The 15,133-nt window shown below is 46.9% G+C and overlaps 1 pseudogene; it reads left to right on the forward strand.

Moving 5' to 3' along the window:
* The first annotated feature begins 13,448 nt into the window (after positions 1–13,448).
* LOC147967301 (uncharacterized) lies at positions 13,449–15,131 on the forward strand (annotated as a pseudogene).
* The last annotated feature ends 2 nt before the right edge of the window (positions 15,132–15,133 follow it).

Raw genomic sequence — 15,133 nt, forward strand, 5'->3', positions numbered from 1 at the left:
TGTTTCAGTCTGGCCCACGATCTCCCTCAACATTCCTCCTCGTCAGGGGATTTTTCGCCGGAGATGATGGAGAGCGAGATGCCTTTGCAAGTTTCCTCGCCCCTTAGGGCGGATGACATCGAGGTGTGATTGCAGAGGATTTCTCCAGATCGCCGAGAGGTGTAGGGGACCATCAATATGACACCGGAGGGTAATACCTTAGCCGTTGAGCACATGGGGGACGTGACCCCCGTGAAGACCGAAGATGGGGGCCCTGGATTGTTCGGTCCCTAGCCGAATACCACTCTAGAGACGGATCCGGAGCTGGGTCAGCGGCCCCCTTCAAGGGAGGGGAGCGCCTATTCTTTCGGCGACCTCCTTGAATCTGGAGGCGGCGAACATGCTGAGGGACCAACTGGGATGTGCGTCCATCTCGGAGGAGCACCGTACCTTGATGGGTACGGTGGCTGAGAAGATTCAGTCCGCTAAAAGCGGGCTGCATGAAGCCTTTATGAGCCTACTAACAGGCTTCGAGGTATGCGATGTCATGTCTTTAGCCACTTTCCATATGGAAAATATGCCTGTATATGGATAGTAGCCCCTGAGACTCAGGTCAGCCTAGGAAGAAGGGCGAACAGAGGATCTATATATGCAGGAAATAACATACCTATTTGGCTGGAAAAACAGGCTTCACTGTTAGCGGGAACCGCCCAGGCCGCGGAGGTCTACGAACTGAAACAGTAACTGAAGTAGGCTGATGAGGACATCGTCCTTATTAACAAGCGGCTCAACGAGGCACAAGGTATGCTGCGAACATCCCATTTGTGCCTATATGAATGTGCGAATGCCAAGTGGAAACTTGGACTTTGTTATGCGTGAAATTGCAGATGGCATTGCAGAGGATGAGACCCTCAGGGGTGAACTTGCCCGGGCCAAGGAGCAGGTGAGAGTGAGGAATGCGGCTGTTGATAAAGCGGCTGCAGATTTGAAGGCCGAAGAGGCCACACGGCGCCAGGTCGATGAGCGGGTATCTGTAGTAGATAAAGAGCTAAAGGACGCCGCCCGCAAGTGCAACTCCCTCGAGGAGGAGAATAAAGCCAAGGCGACCGAGCTCGCCAAGGCCCTTTAGGAAGCCAAAGAGGTGCGGTCCGAATCTAGTGTGGCTCGCGAGGAGTGTAACACCCCGGATGTAACTTTCCCAATTTGTACTCCAACTCTTGCCGTTTCCGGCGTTAAGTTAATTTATTTTCTCGGGTTCGGGTTTTTGTCTTCGTGTGTTGTTATCGTTGTCATGCATCTCATATCATGTCATCATGTGCATTGCATTTGCATACGTGTTCGTCTCATGCATTCGAGCTTTTTCCCCGTTGTCCGTTTTGCATTCCGGCGCTCTGTTCTCCTCCGGTGGTCATTTCTACCTTTCTTTCGTGTGTGGGGTTTAAACATTTCCGGATTGGACCGAGACTTTCCAAGCGGCCTTGGTTTACTACCAGTAGACCGCCTGTCAAGTTTCGTATCATTTGGACTTCGTTTGATACTCCAATGGTTAACCGAGGGACCATGTCGCATGTTGGGTTGTCTTTTATTTTGGTGCCGTAGTCGGGCCATGAGTGTTTGGATGATGTAATGTTATTTATGTACTTGATTGACGTGGTGAGTGTAAGCCAACTATGTTATCTCCCCTTTTATTATCTAATATTACATGGGATGTTGTGAAGATTGCCTAACTTGCAACATATGCCTTCAATTCGATTATGCCTCTAAGTTGTGCCTCGACACGTGGGAGATATAGTCGCATCGAGGGTGTTACAAGGAGGTCCGGCAGGCCGGACAGATAGTGGCTGATAAGCCCTTTCTTTTACAGACTGAGTTTGGTGATCAGAGATATGCCTTGGTTAATCGACCGTAGAGTTCTCCAGAGTCTTTTCCGGATCTTCCGAAGAGTGCCGCTGACGCCGCGCAATTCTTCCAGTGTTAGGAGGGACATGCGACGAAGAAGCTATTTTGGTCACAGTTTGCAGCGCAGGAACGCCCGCCGTTGCTGAACGACCAAATGGCGTAATGGGCCGAGCTGCATAAGATGTCTGGAGCGGCCATGAAGGACGTCATAGTTCGACTATGGCCAGCTGAACCCATTCTGAGCAGCTATTTTGATCGGCTGGCGCATCGACTGGTCGATGTAGTGCCCCAAATCGATGCAATCAAGCGGTCGGTGTGCATAGAAGGTGCACAGATGGCCTTCGCCCACGTCAAGATGCACTGGGCAAAGATGAAGGCTCCCAAAGTGGCTGTCGAGGGCCCTCCCGGAGGCAAGAACCACCGCACGCTGGAGCGCTATTTAGAGGACGTCCTAGAGGGTGCCCGCTTGATAGAGAGTCAATGCTCAAAGGACATTATGTTCGAATAATTGTACCCAAATTGTACGGACTTTTTATTATGTATAAAGGCTTTGTAATATAGTTGCGCCTTTGTCTGAAAGTTCTTTCATCCTGTGCGGCGTTTTTTGTATTCCTGAGAGTTTTCCAGTCATCGGCTTAGGCCCGCACGTAGATACTACGGGGGTGTTCAGAATAGCACATGATCACACTTAACCCAACGTCTTGTTCCGTGAAGGAGGTGTTAGTGCGGGAAACCAGGCAATCGGACTGTGCGGCTTTACCACTCTCACTTAGACATAGGAGTTTGATGATGGGGCTAGAAGATAGCCCCTGGTATGTACGTGGCTATCCGGATGCGGATGCATTACGTATGTGAACGGAAAAGTGGTTCTTCGTGTAATACAGAAACAATCTCTGAAGATTTTAATAAGTCACCGAGTGGCTGACCAGCTCTCGCCGCATCATGACAGTCAGTTTTCGGCTTTGTCTACTTAGGTGCTTGACCAGATAAACCATAAACACAATTTCAGTAGTTCTCCCTTTACTACCCTAGCCGAACAAACAGAATACAAGGTAGAAAACACAGGAGCCGGGCAACCCATCTATTGACCAAAGACATGATTCGGAGCCGATGCATATAATGCCAAGCTCGGGACGCCTAATTGTGCTATAAAGCTATTCAGACTTTTGGGTGGCAACACATGTGTGGCCATATAGAGCCCCTATTACTTTATGCGGAGGTGAGTGAGACAACTGATGAGACGGTATACAATCTATGAATAAAGGCGATACTAAATAAAAATTGTTTTCACTGAAATCTGATTGATACATGAGAGCATGATCTTACAGAGGGCACCATCAGCACCAAGGCCATTTTATATGCCATGGGTCTAAGGAGAAGGGGAAAAGCTCTATACAGGTTCTTGAATAAAGTTTTGGTCTACAAAATTCTTTGGACGTCCTGCCGCACGTCTGCGCCACTTTCACCTTGGAGAGATGGGTTCCTTAAGAGGAACGGTCTTCGGCTACTTTTACGAAATCGGGCTAAAAAAGAGACCTTGTAAGTCCATAGGATGAATAGGTTTTAATTCACCTATGGTAAAAGAGAAAAAATAAATAAGGAAAAGGGGAAAGCCGTATAGGGTCGAACTATACTATGTGCATGTACGTATTGTGCCTCCGTTGATGCCCAAGGTATTTTGAGTGCATAATTATGCACACGCTGGATGAATTTCACGGATTTGTGCGACGACCGGCGGAGGCGAAACTGCTAGTCCAACTCTGGAATTACCGGTCTTGTTTAATAAAGTCTGGCGGCTTGATGGCCGATGAGGTGTGCGGCTTGACAGGGCCGCTCTGTACTTCGGCTGCGATGGCCGCAGTTTGCTACTCAGTACGGAGGGACCGTGCCGTGTTTCCATTGATTGTAATGACGCCATGTGGGCCGGGCATCTTGAGCTTTAGATAAGCGTAGTGCGGGACCGCGTTAAAATGGGCGAAAGCAGTTCATCCGAGCAGTGCGTGATATCCACTACAGAAGGGGACGATATCGAAGACCAAGTCTTTGCTTAGGAAGTTATCTGACGAACCGAAGACGACTTGCAATGTTATTGAGCCCATGCAGCGGGCCTCCGCACCAGGTATTACTCCTTTAAAGGTAGTTTTAGTGGGCTTGACTCTTGATGAATCAATGCCCATTTTGCGGACAGTGTCCTTATAGATCAAGTTAAGGCTGCTACCGCCGTCCATGAGGACTCGCGTAAGGTGGAATCCATCGATAATTGGGTCGAGGACAAATGCGGCCGAGCCTCCATGACGGATACTGGTTGGATGATCCTTTCAATCGAAGGTGATCGGACAAGCCCACCATGGGTTGAATTGGGGCAACCGGCTCAACGCCATAGACGTCCCTTGACGCGCGCTTGCGCTCCCGCTTGGAGATGTGTGTGACATATACATATTCACCATTTTTACCTCGGCGGGGGGGGGGGGGGGGGGGGCATTTCTTCCGTCCCCCCCATCTTCAGTGGGCGAGGTTCTTCGTCGTTGTCCTCGCTGGGTAGCCCTTTCTCTTTAAGTTCGGCGTTAAGCTTGTCGGCCTGTTTAAAGATCCAACTGTTTCTATTGGTATGATTGGCAGGCTTATCGGGGGTGCCGTGAATCTGGCAAGGCCGATCGAGTATTCTGTCCAAACTAGATGGACCATCTCCGTTTCCTTTGAATGGCTTCTTTCATTGACCGGATTTAGAGCCGCTGAATCCAGCGTTGACCGTTGTGTCTTCGGTACCTTCGTTGTTGATTCGACACTTGTGCTTGTTGCATCGTGGTTTTCAATTGTCGTCCCTGGTTTTAGAGGTGCCGGGGTCGCTGGTGCTATTGCTTCTGTGGGCTAACCAGCTATTTTCTCCCATGCAAAAGTGGGTCATTAGTGCGGTAAGGGCTGCCATGGACTTCGGTTTTTCTTGGCCGAGGTGCCGGGCGAGACATTCGTCGCAGATGCTATGTTTAAAGGCCGTGAGGGCTTCGGTGTCTGGACAGTCAACGATTTGGTTCTTTTAAATTAAGAACCTTATCCAGAGTTTCCGGGCTGACTCTCCGGGTTGCTGGACTATGTGACTGAGGTCATCAGTGTCTGGGGGCGTACATAGGTACCTTGGAAGTTGTCTCTAAAGGCATCTTCTAAGTCTTCCCAGCTGCCGATAGAATTTTCTGGGAGGCTGTTTAACCAATGTCGTGCTGGTCCCTTAAGTTTCAAGGGGAGATATTTGATGGCATGTAGGTCGTCACCGCGAGCAGTGTGTATGTGGAGAAGAGAATCTTCAATCCAGACTGCAAGGTTCATCGTGCGGTCGTATGAGTCCATGTTTACAGGTTTAAACCCTTCTGGGAACTGGTGCTCCATTACCTCATCGGTGAAGTATAGAGGGTGTGCGGCACCTCTGTATCGGCAATGTCATGACGTAGTTTGGATGAAGTCCGTATGTCATTTTCGGCCCGGGTGAGGTTGTGCTTGCGCTTCGGGTTGCTCCTTATTGGGCATTCAAGGCCGTATTCCTCGGCTGCTAGGACGTTAGTCCATCTGTCATTGAGTAAATCCTGATCAGCTTGAAGCTACTGCTGCTTCTTTTTCATGCTTCTTGCGGTGGCGATTAGCCGGCGCTTAAAGCGCTCTTGTTCGAGGGGTTCCTCCGGCATGATGAAATCTTTGTCACCGAGGCTCACATCTTCTTTGGAGGTCGGTAGGTAGTTACTATCCTTCGAGCCCTCATTCTCGACAAGATCATTGGGGTTTATGTGCCAATCCTCCCAATCATCCTGTTCGGATGTTGGCTCTACAGGGGCTTCAGGGTCTTCGGCATTCTCCGAAGTATTATTGTCTTCAGTGCCGATATTGCCGTCTTTGTTGCGACGCGATTTTTAGCGGCGCCGCTACCATCGACGCTTCGGAGGGGCTTTGGCAGGCTTGTCCTCAACCGGATTCTCCTTGCCGCCATCGCCATCCTCTTTGGGTGTGTCCACCATGTACACAACGTATGTGGAAGTGGCCGTCCATCGTCCGAAAACGGAGGGTTTTGGCCTTGTTCGTCTCCAGCATCATCGTCCATATAGTCAATGTCTTCAGATCTGTAGTCGAGCATGTCGGTTAGATCTTCGACAGTGGCTATGAAGTGGGTGGTGGGTGGGACGTAAAATTCCCCGCTATCAGCCCCTAGTCTGGACGGGGCATAATTCGGAAGCGATCCTTCCGTAATGGCGAGCGATAGCATTAAGTCTAGAGCCTCGTTAAAAGGAGAGGGTCAGACGGAGACACGGGAGTCTATGGAGCTGTCTGGAGTTGGAGCCTCCTGGCGACGTTCGCTTGACACGGACCTCGAGAGTATGGACCTAGAGTCTGGCGGAGTGTCCGGCGCTTGTCCGGCAAAAAGCTCCATAAGTGCAGATTGTCCGGCGGGCCCTGAACTCCCGTCTTCGGATCCATTGGCCTGCTCTGGATCTAAGGCCAGAGCGGTAATCAGGGCCACGAACCCTTCAAAGATCAAATCTCCTCGGATATCAGCGACATAGTTTAGGTTCCCGAAACTGATCCGATGACTAGGGGCGTAGCTCTCGATCTGATCGGGTGGCCAATCGAATTGGCACATAGCACGAAGCTGCCGAATACAAAAATTTGGCCGGGGGGGGGGAATCTCCCCCAAAACAACATCATTATGGATGATTGAACAAGCCATCGAATCCTTTGTTGATAGCACAGAGGAACTCTCAATGAAAGCACCAATGTCGGTGTCAAAACCGGCACATCTCAGGTAGGGGGTCCCGAACTGTGCGTCTAAGGGTCGAAGGTAACAGGAGGTAGGGGACACGCGATGTTTACCCAGGTTTGGGGCCTCCTGATGGAGGTAAAACCCTACGTCCCGCTTGATTGACTTTGATGAGTATAGGGGTTACAACAGTTGATCTACCACGAGATCGTAATGGCTAAGCCCTAGATGTCTAGCCTGTGTGATTATGACTGCCCCTGCGGACTAAAGCCCTCCGGTTTATGTAGACACCAGAGGGGGCTAGGTTTTGTATAGAGTCGGTTTATGGAGAAAGGAATCTTCATATCCGAACGCCAAGCTTGCCTTCCACGCCATGGAGAGTCCCATCCGGACTCAAGGGAAAGCCCCCTATCTTGTATCTCCACAACCCACCAGTCCTGCCCATGTCACATAGCCCGAACGCCCAAGGACCCCATAATCCAGGACTCCCTCAAACATCGACCTCCCAAATGTCCTACACAGTCTCCCGGCTGCCCGGGCATCTTTCCCCATAAAATATTTGGGACTTCCACTCTCGGTGTGGCAGCTAAGGACAGTTGATTTTCAGTTCCTCGAGGATAAGGTGGCGTCCAAGTTAGTCACTTGGGATGGGAAAAACATCACCGCTATTGGACGGGCAAACCTTGTCAAGTCTGTGCTCTCTTCCCAAGTAACGTTCTTACCCCCCTTGTTGTCCCCCTGGGCACCATCCAAAGCCTTAACAAGCTTCAGCGGGCCTTTCTTTGGGCAGGCAAGGACAAAACAACGGGCGCCAAATGTAAGATGAACTGGGACACTGTTTGCCGCCCACTCGAATATGGTGGCACTACTAGGAAAAGTGCTATAGCCAATATGGACATTAATGGTGCACCATGCATGTGGTGTGCCACTGCTATATAGCAGTGGCGCACCAGATACAGGTGCGCCATTAGTGTCCTCATTACTAATGGCGCACCACACACACGGTGCGCCATTACTAGCAAATTTTTCTTTTTCATTTTTCCAAAACTATTAATGGCGCACCAGGGCACAGTGCGCCATTAATAGTTTTAACTAGTAATGGCACACCACACACACGGTGCGCCATTACTAACAATTTTTTTAGTTTTCCAAAACTAGTAATGGCGCACCAGGGTACAGTGCGCCATTACTAGTTCAAACTGGTAATGACGCACCACAATCAAGGTGCGCCACTACTAACAATTATATTTTTTTTGTTTTGCAAAACTAGTAATGATATTTCTTTTGTTCTAGTCCTCATGAATATTTATTTATGTGCTTATTCTGGTATTGAATTTCTAACTCACAAAAAGTATTGAATTTGTTAATATTTTTTGAACTCATGAATATTTTTAAATTTCATGGGCACTTTTTGAATTCATGAATATTTTTTCAAATTTGATGATGTTTTTTCATATTCATAAATGTTTTACCAATTCACAAATGAATGCAATTAAAAATCCAAAAAAACAAATTTGATGATATTTTCAAATAACAAATTTGATGATATTTTCAAATAACAAATTTGATGATATTTTCAAAAATAAAAAAAAGTTACTAATGGTGCACCCCTTGGTGGTGCGCCATTGCTATGGATGTACTTATGGCGCACCCCTGGGTGGTGCGCCATTGCTATTCTTCCCCCCTCTATCCATTTTCCCCTCGCCCCCCGCGCCAGATCCCCCTCCATCTCGATCCCCCTCGCCAGATCCCCCTCTCCGCCGACGACCCCCCGCACCCTCCCCCGCTCCACCGCCGCTGACGACCCCCCGCACCCTCCCCCGCTCCAACCTAGGTTAGGCTAGGTCGCGTCGCGCCACAACCCCATTCGCCGCAGCCACCCCACCCCACCCCACCCCACCGGCAGCTGCACCTCGTTCCACCGCCGTGACGAGGAAGCCGGAGCCCCGAGGTGGAGACTTCGGCGGGGCTACTCGCAGTCCATCGATGGCTGACAACGAATACCGACGCGACGCGACGAGGCCGGCCGACGACCACGACCACGACCGGCGTCCTCCTCCTTCTACAGTCTGCATCTCCGATGCGATGCTAACCACCGCCTCGTGAACGAATGTAAATGCTCCCTCCCTCCCTCCCTCCCTCCTCTACTCCTCTCCTCTATATAGTGTAATAATTTTTATCAATAAAAAAATAATTAAAAAAGTTACTAATGGCGCACCAGGAGAGGGTGTGCCATTGTTATCAATAAAAAAAGTTACTTATGGTGCACCCCACGGTGGTGCGCCATTGCTATGGATGTACTTATGGCGCACCCCTGGGAGGTGCGCCATTGCTATCACTTTCCCCCCTCTATCCCTTTCCCCCTCGCCCCCCCCCCCCCGCGCGCCAGATCCCTTTCCCCTTCGCCGTCGATGACCCCTTTCCAGCGCGCCCCGCCCCCACATCCAGCGCTCCTCCACCCATCACCACCGCAGCTCTTCCACCCCTCACCACCGCAAGCCGCCGCCACCCCCGAGCATCCACCGCCGCCGCCGCTCCCAAGCATCCACCACCAACGCCGCCGCCCCCAACCAACCATCTACCGGCGCCGCCACCCCTCCCCCTCCTCCCAACCATCCACCACCCTCCACTGGACCGCAAGCCACTGCCGTTGTCGCCGAGAATCGTGTGTTTCCTCCCTGAGAAGGCTTCACCGAGTACGGGTCCGCCTCCTCCAGAAGCCCCTCTGCACCTGGTGCCCACGGCGCCTCTGTCCTGAAGCTGCAGATCATCCAGTCCTCCACTCCTCCACGGTGAGCATCTAAATGGCTGCAATGTGTTCTTTTGAGAGAAAAGTGCAGAGTTGCATAAGTTACAAACTGGTCCAAGATCACTCTGCTCGCCACTAGTTCCAAGTACTATGGGATTGCTACGTTGTCTGCATTAACACCATCATTTACACTGAGTGAACACACTTAATTTGGGGAGACAGTACCCTAGCCAAAACTGAAACAAAACGCATCGAAGTTCTGAATCAAAAAACTCTTTTCAGCTCATATTTGGGCAGACAGTGGAAGGATCAGTGTGTCTTCAGATTGAGGGTACTCTGAAATGTTACACTGGTTGTTGTTTATCTTCATATTTTTTTAACTCTAGCTTTAGAGTATCATGCGAAGCTACAAGATGTGTGATCTATTGTCAGAATATTTTGTTAGATCTTTGGTGTGCTTACCAAGAACGAAATAAAAGATGATCCTTCAGATTTATTTGTTGAGACAAGCATCTCATATATGTTCAGCACCTGGGTGGGTTCTGCTTTAGTAAATCAAATCATACATAGCATCGCTGGATTGTCAGTTTTTTGAGAGAATCCTGAATGGCTGTATGTTGTGGGAGGTCGGCGCCCACGCAGCAAGTTGATTGGGCCGGGAAAGTTTTTTGAGGGAAGAAAAGGATGGGAAAGATGTACACACGGCTGACTGACTTTGGTTTTTTCTTTTATCTCTTTATTATTATTGTCACACACACGGCTAGCAAAGTTTTTGGATGGGCTGCTATGTACAGTATATATAAAATTAAACTTGTGATGATGTTGTACTTGTGATGATGCTACTTGTGATGATGTTGGCAACAGTTAGTGTTTATGAAGAAGAAGAATAAACCTGCTGCTGCTGTTATGCCTGTATTCACTGCTGCTGCTGCTGTACTTGTGATGATGCTACTTGTGATCTTCTGAAATGACACATTCGCGACTTCATTACGCGGGGATAATGATTTTGCAGGTACCCTGAGAGACCCTTGAGTTTGCCGGAATGTCGATTAACTTCCATTTCAGCAAATTCAGGTACTCCATATGTCCTATTTTCAGCAAAGGTCATGCTGAAATTTTCCATGAATTTTAGCATGACTTTGCTAAAAATAGGACATATGGGGTACTTGCGACTAATGCATGGGCCGGGGTATCTTAGTACTTAATTAAGTAGGATCAACTACCTCTTGTGTTATACATATAGAAGTGTGATATCAACTCATATTATTACTAATGTCAGTTGCTCCTCATTGATAAACCCTAATCTGGTAGGATGACCTACTAAAAAAGCCCATACCACATATTCTATTTGTATGGCCCTGCTAACCCTTGACCATAAATACTTGAGATGGATGTAGCAGGCTTAAAGAAAGAAATGTTTTTAGGCCAACTCCACTGGGCCTGGCTGAAAATGCACAAGTGTGCATGACTAACAATATTCAATTGTAAAGCTAAACAGGAAAGAGGAACCACTCATCCTAACCATTTGCTCTCAAAATTACCACTTCACTTCTTACTACTAAAAATCTTAGACCATCTCCATTCACCAATAGCTCAAACCAGTTCGAAGGGCGTGTTTTCACCACACTGTGGATTATCTTATTGGACCCAACAGATATTTGCAGAAGTAACTTCCTATTCACCTAAAGGAGTGAATTATCCAAATCTTGATTCATCCTCATTAAAGCTTTCCATCTAAATGGATTCTGCTACCTATCTATCCTCTACAAGACCCTCCACCTATGTTTCTAATTAGATACCTTTCTTTCAACTCTTAACCAGTTCCATTTCTCCATTTCTCCACCCTCCATTTCTAATTAGATACCCATCGGGCGCTATGGTTCTAGCTGTACTAGCGATGCTATTTGTATGATAGTATTCGAGGTGTATTAGTGATAATATTCGACGATGTACGGACGCAAGAGATGATGTAGTTTTGAATTATGAACGTAGGAAATGTCGTCATCGGACGACGAAAGTCTCCCGGGGGAGTGCTGCTGGTGCCACGATGATCGAGGTCTGTGCGATAGGCCTCACCTGGACGATTATCGGCGCTTCAGCATTAAGCTCAAGGAGACCTTCGAAGTTGAAACGGTACGCAACGATGACAAGTGTTTTTTTTCATAATTAAGCATGACTTCAACTATTTCAACGTGTAATTTTCATATTTTACAATTCGAGTATAGCTTATCCCATGCCATGGAAGACGCTATGTCTTGGAGAGGATGGATTTTGAAGACCATGAAAATTATTATAAAACAAAGAAAATTCACCTAAGGACTCATCATGATGTGGATTTTGAAGTAAATCTGTATAATTCTGGGAGCGTAACCCATTTTGGTTGCAAAAATTGGGAAGCATTTTGCAAGATGTATGGTTTTGATGAGGGTATGCTTGTAACCATGGATCTTGGTGATCCTGACATCGACCAAGACAATATGGACATTTGGGTCCTTGTTGATACGCCTCCAGTTCTACCGCTATGTGAGTTTCTCAAACATAGTTAATTATTAACTAATTTATATTGTTCATTTCAAAATAGTTGACATCTTATTTCCATTGAAAGCTTATTTTGATTGTTCAAACAATGTGCGGAACATGGTAGACAAAACCCACTACACCGATGGCTCCGAGTTAACTTATCAGGAGAAAAATCATCTGGTCGGATTTTGTACTGATCTTGAGAATTACAATATCTACAATCAAACTCCTCAACATTATGGTCAATACGTGCCACTAGTGCACGTGTTGAACTACGGTAACTACCATGGAGATACCCTGGTAAGATTTTTTACTATTATGACATTCATGCATCTTTTGCATACTTCTAAAACTAGTACATCATTGCTAACTATGAAGTTATTACTATTTTTTTCAACAGAGAATCCCAGAGGATTGTGTGCCTAATTTGATGTATCAGAATGGCAACCTTCGTGTTTTGAACATATATCCAGGTCATCCTACGAATCTCAATTGTCCATGCCGGATTTCTAAAAGAAGTGGAGACATGCTAATCAAAGAATGGAAAAATGTATGGACAGTCGTAAGGAGGTTCTTGGAAGCAAAAGGAAGTGCCGCGCAAGAATTGGAGACAGGATGATCTCCATTCTCCATAATTGAGAGTCAGGGTCTATATTGTTTTATGCTATTTTACCTTAAATAGGGTATTTAGGTCCTGCCTAATACTGATGATCATGTGCTAAGAACAATTAAGTAGGGTTGGTTCGATGACTATCAGGATGATGATCGTATGACTTGTTATTAATAACGAGTAGAAGTTGTATGATGATGATTAGTAGGACTTGTTATTATGATGATGCATGATGCGAGCATGAAGAGTTATTATATATCTGTGGGTGAAATGAACATGGATTGGATTGAAGTGAAGGCAACATGCATGTGGTGCATGTCGAAATTAGTACAATCCAAACTTGATCAAGTTAGGATTAGTATTGCTTTCGACATGCACCACATGTTGCCTTAGTTCAATCTAAGTCATGTTTAGGCATAGCAGTAGCAGTAGCACAGAGATAAGAGAGGACACATCTCTCAATTATCTCTGAATGCAGTATTACTTTCGACAAACTCACTACTCGCGGTCTCGAGACCAAGGAAAAAATAGGACGCTATAGCATTTCTGGAAACTAAATGCTACGCTATGCAGATTTCACTCGCTACAGCGCTATTCGCGCTAAATACGGCGATTGCGCGCTATAGCGCATATCGGTGCTATTTTTTCGACGACGTTTTTTTTCAGACGAATTTTCCATCAGCCCACTATACTTTTGGGCTTTCTGTCCCAGTAACCAAGCTTATCTTCTCCTCTAGCCGAGTGAACCCTAACAAACCTACCGAGCGAGCCCTTCCCAAATCGAACGAGGCGACGGTGGCAGCAACGGCCACCGATGCTTCACCCGTCTGCTCCGGCCATAGCTGGTCGCCTCTTGCCGCCTCCTCGGGTCGCCGCATCGCCTCCTCGGGTCACCGTCGCCTCCTCCAATCCTCTTCTCGGGTCGCTGTCGCCTCCTCTTCCTCCACAACTCGATGTCGGCATCAGCTTCAGCGGTGGCGAACCAGCAACCAGGTAAGAGTTGCTTCAATTCACAAATCTGAAATTCTTAATTAGTCAATCTTGATTCTTGATGAACACCGATCCAAAAATAGTCAATCCTAAATTCGTAATTAGTCAATCTTAAATTGTCCATGACTTGTGTAGTTGTGTCTACTATCTAGTACTCTACTTTCTAATTAAATCATCTCCATGTTAACTTTGTTATTAGTAAGCTAGTAAGTACTTGTTGATTGCTCTCAGTCTCAGACTCTCAGTGCTTGTACCTTGTAGTTAGTACAACCAAAGTTAGTACTTTCCAAATTTGGTACTAGTAAATGTAAATAAATACTTTGCTGCAATCATATGTTCCTTATTTGCAAGCCAGTTAAAATTTCTGAAATACTTTCCTGTATTCATGAATGTAGGCGGTGCTGTGTCAAGCACAACATCAACAGCTACACAGGGAGAAGGAGCACAGATTGTTCCTATATCAAAAGATCCAGCATGGAAATATTGCACATGTCCGGACATCAGCAAGAAGAACTGTCTAAGATGCATATTCTACGGTCATTTCTCCAGCAATGGCACTAGTTGAATCAAATTACACCTTGCATGCATTCCTAAGTCTGGTGTGGATCACTGTGAGAAAGTGCCAGCTGATGTCAAAGAGGAGATCCTTCAGTACTTGACAAAGAAGGGTGACAAAAAGGCAGCCAAGCTTATGGAGCAGAAGAGACGCAGAAATGGAGTTAACTTGAGCCACTCGGAGGGGGAAGAACAAGCTAAAAGTGATGAAGATGGCCTAAACCATTCGGTAATTGTGCTTAAGCCATCGAGATCAACAAGAAATAAATCTAAATCTTCAAGTGGCCATATGGACAAATACTGTGAATTAACTCCCGAAGAGCTTGTTGCCGCAAGGAAGAGGAAACGTGGTGCTGACACGATCCAGGGGAAGCTGAAAACTGAGAAGAGAGAACAAAAAAGGGCTCGTGCTTGTGAGTATATCTGCCAGTGGTTCTATGAAGCTTGCATTCCATTCAATGCAGTCACACTTCCCAACTTTGACCTCATGCTTCAGTCAATTGGACAGTATGGTGAGGACTTGGACGGTCCTACTCCTTATGAAATGGGTGGCCCAATATTGATGAAGAGGAAGAAAAGAGTTCAGGAGTCCTTCAATGCACACAGGAAGACTTGGGAGCTTACTGGATGTACAATCATGACAGATGCATGGACTGACATAAGAGGAAGAGGGGTAATGAATCTTGTAGTTCATAGTGCTCATGGTGTGGTGTTTCTTAATTCTGTGGACTATTCAGCCGTGAAGAAAGATGGGAAGTACATCTTTGAGCTTGTTGATAGATGCATAGAAGAGGTTGTTGAGAAGCATGTAGTTCAAGTTGTGACTGATCATGCAAGCGTTAATCAAGCGGCATCAACCTTGTTGAAAGCAAAGCGGCCCAACATATTTTGGAATGGTTGTGCTACCCACTCTATTGATCCGATGTTAGAGGATATTGGCAAGCTTAAAACAGTAGACTCTACTATTACACAAGCTAGAGATGTCACTGTTTTCCTTTATGCACACACTAGAGTTTTGTCACTAATGAGGGAATTCCTTGGGAAAGATATGGTGAGGGCTGGCATTACAAGGTTTGCTATCGCTTAATTGAAC

This window comes from Triticum urartu, chromosome 5A (assembly GCF_056163025.1).
Source record: "Triticum urartu cultivar PI428250 chromosome 5A, HENAU_Tu73, whole genome shotgun sequence".
NCBI classification, from domain to species: domain Eukaryota; kingdom Viridiplantae; phylum Streptophyta; class Magnoliopsida; order Poales; family Poaceae; genus Triticum; species Triticum urartu.